This window comes from Elephantulus edwardii, unplaced genomic scaffold (genome assembly GCF_000299155.1).
Source record: "Elephantulus edwardii isolate Elephantulus edwardi_28Jun2011 unplaced genomic scaffold, EleEdw1.0 scaffold00165, whole genome shotgun sequence".
NCBI classification, from domain to species: Eukaryota; Metazoa; Chordata; class Mammalia; order Macroscelidea; family Macroscelididae; genus Elephantulus; species Elephantulus edwardii.
The window spans coordinates 6054887-6063649 of record NW_006399915.1 but is presented as its reverse complement, the minus strand read 5'-3'; positions in this window follow the sequence as shown (position 1 = coordinate 6063649).

The window sequence follows — 8763 nt, the reverse complement described above, 5'->3', positions numbered from 1 at the left end:
GGGCCTGGACTAATGAAAATTTAGTTACTCAGTTGGATATGTGGGTGGTTTGCCAGAGAAAAGACTGTGGTCAGTAGTTGACACTTGGGAGAGAAACTCCACAAACAGTGTGTAGTTGTAAAAGAACCAGGATCGTGTAGGACAGAAGTGGGTCTAGAAAGAGGCACAAGTGGGGCAGATCTTCATGCTGCACAGAGTTGTCCTTTGAGGAAGCTATAGGTATGGGGGAAACAGAGGGTTATCAAAAGAGAGGAAGACCTCCAACAAGATGGATTGACACAGTGATGCAGCAATGGGCTCAAGTGTGTTAGAGATGATGAGGATGGCACAGGGTAGGACAGGGTTCAGATCTGTTGTTCACAGGATCACTGTGACTCATATTTGATGCCATCTAACTAACAACAACACATATGGAAACTAATAACAACACCACATGGGAACTATGTCCGGGACTAGAGTCTAGGGAAGAGTTTGGTCAGTATCATCAGCTCATTAACATGAGTTAGAACTAAAGTGTAGCTGACCCTCCAGCAGGTTTGCTGGAGGATGTAAATCCCACAATCGGAGATTGTCCACCTTTCTTCCTTGGAACTGCCAGTGAACTTGAACCAAAGCTGTTGCCTTTGGGTTATCAGACAAATCTCTAAAGGCTATGCCATTTGAGCTCCTAGGGAAGAGTTTAGAACAGGAAAATTGCCAATAGAATGATGCAGTCAGTAAGCTACATATTGGCTGGCTGTAATAAGGCTAGCTTGAGCCTGAAAGCACGGAGGATGGAAATTCCAACAGAAACTAATTTGCTTCGTCTTTGGTTGGAATTGTTCTATGGAAAATATTGCTGAGTTAAAAGACAAAGAAATATTCCTCAAATGCATATATTTTTCCCCTCTCCATTTTTTTTGCAGATTATATTATGCAGATGCTCTGTACTCAGAAGATTTTTCTCATTGTAACAAAATGGTGGAGATGTTTTAAGTGAATTATTGGACTCATGCTCTTGGAGTGGTAAATAAGGGCTGTAAGCAAGAGTTAATTGTTGTTAGATGCCATCAAGTTCACTACTATTCATAGCTATCCTATGAGAAGCAGCTGAACCTTGCTCTATCCTGCACCACCTTTGCCATCTCCTACGTGCTCAAGTCCACTGTTCGAATTAATGTCAATCAATCTGGTTGAGGGTCTTCCTCTCTTTCTCTGACCTTCTACCTATTCCAGCATAATGTCTTTTCCCAAGGACTAGACTGTCCTGATTACATGTTAAAGCATGAAAAACTTTCACCACCTTTACCTCTAAGGAGCACTCTGGTTGCACTTCCTTCAAGAAAGATTGTTTGTTCTTTTGCACATCTGTGGGATGTTCAGTCCTATTCTCCAACACGACAATTCTAAGGCATTGATTTGTCTCCTGCCATTCACTGTGTAACTTGCAGGTGCTTAGAATTTGTGGCAGCCCTGTGTAAAGGCAAAGTATTATTATGACATTTTCAAAGAGCTGGTGTTCAAAAACCAAAAACAAACTTGCTCAGTATTTCTCAAACTGAAAGAACTGGGTGGGGAAAAAACCAAAAAACAAAACAAAAACCCCTAAAACCTTGAGTTGCAATACAGAAAAAATTCTATGGACAAAATTTTAAGTGATGCTGGAAGCAGGAGCGGCATCCACTTCCGAAATGGCTTGCCTCCAGAGACCCTATGAACAATGCTCAGGCCTTTCATTCATAGGGTCGCTATGAGTCGTCAACGCACCAAACAACAACAAAGAGCAGGGAGCATTAAAAGGAGATTGAATGGGAAGGAAAGGAAGAAACAGAATGTAAAAAAAAGGTGGGTGGAAAGAAGACGAAAGAAATACACAGAATCACTGTATCAAAAAATAAGTTGGTCAACCCGGAAACGTTTCAGGAAGTGGTATATTATAAAGAACTAATGGCATTAAAGGAAGAAATTCAAGCTGTTGTGAAGGTATTGGTAAGAAACTAAGGCCCCAGGAATAGATGAAATGCTAATTGATGTGCTTCAGTAAAGTGATGCAGCCCAAGACATGCTCACTAGTCTGTACTAAGAAATTAGTAAGACCTCCTCTTTCTTCCTTGTTAAATCACTGGAAGAAATTAATATATATTCCCATTTCGATAAAAGGTGATTCAATATAATTTGAAAAATATTAAAAATATCATTAAGATAACATGCAAATAAAACCTCTCTGAAGATTACTGAAAAATGGATGTCTGAAAGCAGAGATAGCCAGAAAGATGTTTATAGGTGTTTTATTGCCTATGCAAAGGCATGTGACTGTATGAATCAAAACAAATTATGAATAACAGTTAAAAGAGAACACAAATCTAAAAGAGGTCTTTCAAGAACTGCCTGATCAACTGAAAGACAACAGTGGAAACAAACTGGCTTAACTCAGCATTTACAGAATGCCTGCTAATTTATACAAGAACTTTTTTTAAGGGGCCATTGTATCTGAGGTACAAAAATGAATAAGAAATTATATTTTGATCCAATGGAAAGTTAAACTTTTAGAAAATAAATGACAACCAGCTGCCAAGGTTAAAACATGCACGGATTGTGGTTGCCTGCAACTCTTAGCGATTTATCTATGTACAATAGCTCTGAACCCTGTCCTATCCTGAGCCAGTCTCACTGTCTCCGACACATCTATTCCTGTTACCCTCTTTACTGTGTCAATCCTTCTTCTCCAGCATCTTCCTCTCTTGCACTGCCCCACCATCTTTGAAGCATGATGTCCATCTCCAAGAACTGATCCCTCCTGGCAACATGCCCAAAGTATGTGAGATAGAACTTCAAAATCCTTGCCTCCAAGGAGCAGCTTGGTTTCACCTACTCAGGATAAACCTGTTTATTTTCTTGGTAATCCATACTCTAGCACCACAACTCAAAGGCATTGATTCTTCTTCTTTTTTATTCTTTATTAATCCAGATACTGAGAGTATTTTTTAAAAAATATATTGTAATGCTATTTGAAGATGCAATAAAGTATATTAATAACTGGTGAAATAAATGCAAAAGTACAGAAAGAAGGATTGGTAGTTAGAAAATATGGCCCTGATGATAGAAATGAGGCTGGTGATTGCATGATAGAATTTTGTAGAATTTGATCAAGCAATCAAAAGTCCTCATTATAGGATCAACAGTCAACATTATGATAGATGGAAAAAGGATTGAACCTGTCAGTGATTTCATCTTGCTTGGATCAGCAATCAACACACTTGGTACCAGCAATAAGGAAATGAGGATACGTATTGCATCAATTCTTCCTCTGTCATCTTTAGTAATTGTCCAGCTCTCTGATACATCAAGCACACCTTAGTTTCTAGACTGAAACTGTTGCTCTTTAGAACTTTGGCGAGGTTCTTGACAGCAGATTCCCCTAATGAAATTTGTCTTCTGATCTCCTCACGGTTAGGGTGTCAGGAATGCATACTGTCTCCATATCTTTGCAATTTATATGCTGAACAGATCATTCGGGAAGCAGGGTTTATGAGGAAAAATGTGGCATCAGGATTAGAAGAAGACTCATCAACAACCTACGTTATGCAGATGACACAACTTTGCTTGCTGAAACTAAAGAAGACCTGAGGCTCAGCACCATGATAGATGGAGGAAAGATTAAGGTTTTTAACAATACAGCTTGCTCGGCTCCACAATCCACACTCTTAACACCAGCAGTCAGGAAATTAAAAGACTAATTGCTTTGGGAAAATCTGCTGTCAGGGATCTCTCCAGAGAACTGAAAAGCAACAATGTCAGTCTAGGGACTAAGGTATACCTGATAAGCCTGATAAGTTGTTGATAAGCCTTCCTCTAATACTGATGTCACATAAAAGTCCATCCTCCCGAAAGATCGTTCTACATATAGATTGAAAATATATAGAGACAGGAAGCATTCCTGATGCACGCTTTTCCTGATTTTGAACCATGCAGAGTTTCCTTGCTCTGTTCTGAGGTCTGTTTCCTGTCCAAGTATAGGTTTGGCATGACACAAGCAAGTGTTCAGGGATTGCCATTCTTCTTAAGGTTAGCCACAGTTTGTTGTGATCCACACAGTCAAATAAATATCTTTGCATAGTCAATGAAATACAGATAGACACTCCTGTGGTACTCTTTGCTTTCAGCCAAGATCCATCAGACATTAACCATAATGTCTCTAGCGCCACATCCTCTTCTAAACCCAGCTTGTATTTCTTGTAGTTTTCTGTTGATGTGATGTTCCAGTCATTTCTTATAAGCTTCAACATGCACTAGCAAGTTATGTTAGTGACATATTTTGATAATTTCTACACTCTATCAGGTCACCTTTTTTTTTTTTTTTTGAATGGGAATAAATATGGATCTCTTCCAGTCAGTTGCCCAGGTAGTTGTCCTCCAGATTTCTTGGCACAACTTGGTGAGTGCATCCAGGGCAGCATCTGTTTGTTGGAGTATTTGGCTGGACACAATATCCATAAGAGGGCTAGAGTAACAGGAGGAAAAAGTATATAAAGGAAGTGATTTTACATTTAAATATTAAATGATGAGTAGATGTTTGCCAGGTTGAAGGTATGTAGAAAAGTTGCTTATGTACTTAAAGAGTCCAGCTTCTTGTTGTTAAGTGCCATGAGTTAACCACACCTCACAGCAATCCTTTGAACAACAGATTAGAATATTGCCATTTGCTGCACCATGCTTAGGATCTCTAACTGCCTAAAATCCACTGTTACAGTAACTGCTATTTTTGTTGTTGTTGAGGGCTTCCCTCGCTTTCTCTGATACCCCACCTTTCCCAGCATGATGCCTTTTCCCAAGGACTGGCCTTGAGAATATTCTCTTGAGAATATGCTCAAAGTAGGTGAGGCTGACCTTAACTATCCTGGCCTTGAAGAAGGCGAAAATAAGTATTCTTGTATCACTAAATTACCACTCTTACTTGGCAGAGCATGGAAAGGAAAACAAGCCTGTAATGTTAGACAGTCACAGATCATAAAGACACATACTTGTTAGAGATTATGGTTAAATTTTTAGGGATATTGAGACTCAGTTGTTAAAGTCAGCCATTTTAAAAAAGTATGTAAATACACACTCAAAACGGACACAAAGGTGGTGTCAAAGGTGATACTAAATACATAAAACTGATCACATCTTAATTTATTTTGGTAAATTTTTACTATTACCTACTTTGAGATATTTATGTCTATTTCATCTATATAGTACAAGTATTATATAACAAGGGATCTGCACTATTAGTTTTAAGTGGTGTCTCTCTGCTGGTTTGAATCCACCAGTGGCTCTATGAGAAAAATGGGTCATTTCCTCCTGTGCAATTTACAACCTCCTGAAAATTTGATGAAGGGTAAGCTATGAGTCCATTTCAACTTAACTGACAATAAGTCCAAGAGACCTATATTAGGTCCACATTTAATGGAAGCTTCCTTTCTGGGAAAAACTCTGATATGCGTTATGTGGCAAGCAATGTTCTCCTTGCTTTGAATCTTCATGCTTTGCCCAATACACTTTAACCTCCTCACCCCACCCCCAAAGACCTTCTATTGGTTGCTTAGAAAAGTTTGTACACTTAGTGTCTGCAAGTGCCTCTAAGGTCAAGAAATACAGAAAGTACAAAATATTTTATGCAGCCTTCCTCTCCTGCAGCATTTGTCTTATCTATCCCTTCTCCTTTGTACATGCTGAGAGTGTTTGTTGTTATTATGTACCCTCAAGTTGAAACCAAATCATAGTTGACCCTCCAGCAGGTTTTCAGAAACTGTGAATTACATGAGAGGAGAGTGCCCTCCTTTATTCCATGGAGAAGCTTGTGGATTCAAACCACTTGTCTTTGGGTTAGCAGCACAAGTCCTTAGCACTAAGCCACCAGAGCTCCCCTCAGAGTGTTTGTCTGTTGTTGTTGTTGTTAGGTGCTATTAAGTTTGACTAAGTCATAGCAGTCCTATGGACAACAGATGGGACACTTGCCCTATCCCACATCGTCTTCACCATCTCTAATGTACTCAAGCCCATTGCTACAGTAACTGTGTCAATCTATCTTATTGAGGGTCTTCTTTTCCTTTTTTTAACTGATCCTCCAACTTTGCAAGCACGATGTCCTTTTCCAAGGACTGGCCCCTCCTAACATAACCAGTGTGTGTAAAACAAAGTTTCATCATCCTTGCCTCTAAAGAGCACCCTGGCTGCACTTGCTCCAGGACAGTCTCATTATTCTCAATGTCAGACACATAGTCAAACACCTTTACATAGTCAATAAAAAGAGATTTCCTTCCGGTATTCTCTGCTGTCAGCCAAGAATCATTAGATAATAGCAATGATATGTGCCATGGCCTCTTCTAAATGCAGCTTGAACTTCAGGCAGTTCTCTGTTGAAGTACTTGTTCCAACTGTTTTTGTTTAATATTCAAGATTTTACTTGAGTGTAGTATTAGTGGTGATTGTTGTTGTTGTTAAGTGTCGTCGAGTCGCAGGCGACTCATAGCGACCCTATGAAGGAGAGTCCTCAATGCTTGGGTGCCTTTCATCCTCTCTTCAGGTTCATAGGGAGGCAAGCTATTATGGAAGTGGACGCCACTTCTCCTTCCAAGCTTGTTTAATCGGTGAGCTCCACCCCACTCTCAGTCCGCATTGGGTAGCCAACCATTAATGCATTTGACACATCCATGTCACAGTGTTCAGCCTCACAGCAACCACAAGTGACCGCGGGACGGCAACTTGTACACCAGGGCTATACGATCTAGAGGTATTAGTGGTACTGTTCAATAATTGCCACATTTTTTTTAATAACCTATTTTGGAAAGGGGAACAAATATAGATCTATTTCAGTCATTTGTCCAGGTAGCTGTCTTCCAAATTTCTTGGCACAGACCAGTAAGCATGTCCAGGGCTGCAATCTTTGTTGAAACTTGTCAATCAGTATCCCTTATTTTGTGCTAATGCCTTCAGCCTCACATGAACTTCTTCCTTCAGAATCATTGGCTCTTGATCATATGCCACTTCCTGAAATGCTTCCGTGTCAATCAGTTAGTTCTTTGTGGTACAGTAGATCGGGGTATCTGTTCCTTTTTCTTTTGATGTTTCCTGAATCATTTAAGATTTTTTCTATAGCATCCTTCAGTATTGCCACTTGAGACTAGAGTTTGTTTTTAAGTTCTTTCAGCTTTTAAAATGCCAAACAAGTTCCCCTTTTATTCTTTATCTCTAGCTCTTTGCACATTTTGTTGTACTTTGTTTAGTCTTCTTGAGTTGCCCTTTGAAAACACTTGTGTTCATTCCCTTAACTTTGGCATCCTTCCCCTCCCTCCACCCTCCGTTTTGGCTTCTCATCATTCTAGAGCCATTTTCAGAATCTTTTCTAACATCCATTTTGCTCTTTTCTTTCTCTATCTTTGCTTTCTTGACTATATCCTTGATACCATCTCACAACCTCTCTGGTCTTCAGTCTTTAATGTTCTATGTGGCAAACCTATTCTTGAGATAGTTTTGGGTGTGGTGTCAGAGGAGAGCCAGCCAAGCTTGCCCCACCTCATATGTTAATAGTGTTTAGCAGTGCCATTCCCCTTCTTTCTTTTCTTATGCTAATTTTTTAATTGAGATTTTAATGAAAGTTTATAGAGAGCTTGGATTTCCATTCATTCATTGGTGCTCATTTTCCTCCCTTCCCCCATCCCCAGTTGGCTTTTCTCTTTGAAAAAAACCTTTTCATTGTTGTACAATTCCCCACCCCCTCCCCAGTCTACTTTACTATGCAGCTCTTACTGTAGACTGCTGTCATAGAAATAATACCTAATCATATATTCCTTTGAAGCAGTTCTTTCCCTCATCTGTTTCAATGCAGTGTACATTATTTATCCCCTCTTTTCTTAGTTTCCCCTCCAAACCCCATATCAGTCCTGTTTTACAACAGTGGCACTATGCAGTCCTTTTGTGACTGAGATATTTCACTCAGCAGTCACCCATTTTGTATATTTCATTAGTTCCTTGTTTTTCAACATAGTATTCCATAGTATTTCTGCATAGTATTCCATTGTGTAACTATACCACAGCTTTTCTATGCATTCTTTTGTTGACAGGCACTTTGGTTGTGTTCATCTCTTTGTTATTGTGAACCACGCAGCAATAAACATGCTGTACATCCCTTTCTTTACTTAAAGCAGAGGTTCCACAGACAATGCTGTAAAGGAGAGCTTGCTGTGCAAGCATTTTTCTGCCTGAATCTGTGGAATGAAGTGGATTCTTTTTAAAAGAAATAATTTCAGGGAGAAATGAGGAAATACAGTAATTAACAATGTGGTAGAATACAGTATATCTCATGGTTCAAACTCAGTTTTTTGAAATCTGTGATCTTAAATATTACCAAGCTAGACCACATTTTAAAACAGCATCTCTTGCCTCTAAGAACTCTAGGGATAGTGTGTTATGTGTTTTGCTCTGAACCTATAGGTCAATCTACCAGATAGTTTGCATGAAAAAGGTGAACAGTCTCCTCTTGTCAAGATTACGGGCTTTGAAAGCCGATGTATTGTTACCATCAATTGGAACTGGCTTGTTTATATTGGGGTTTTTCCTTTTTGTTCTCCTTGTTTGTGTCTCGATCTCATATACACCAACGTCCTAGTTTGGAATCTTGCGAGTAGGATGGTAAACTCTAGTGCCACTGTGTAATTCATCCTACATGTGATGGATTATTAATGTTCATTAGCCTGTCTCTGGACTGTGTGCTGTATGTCATAAACAGAGAAGTGTTTTTTTTTT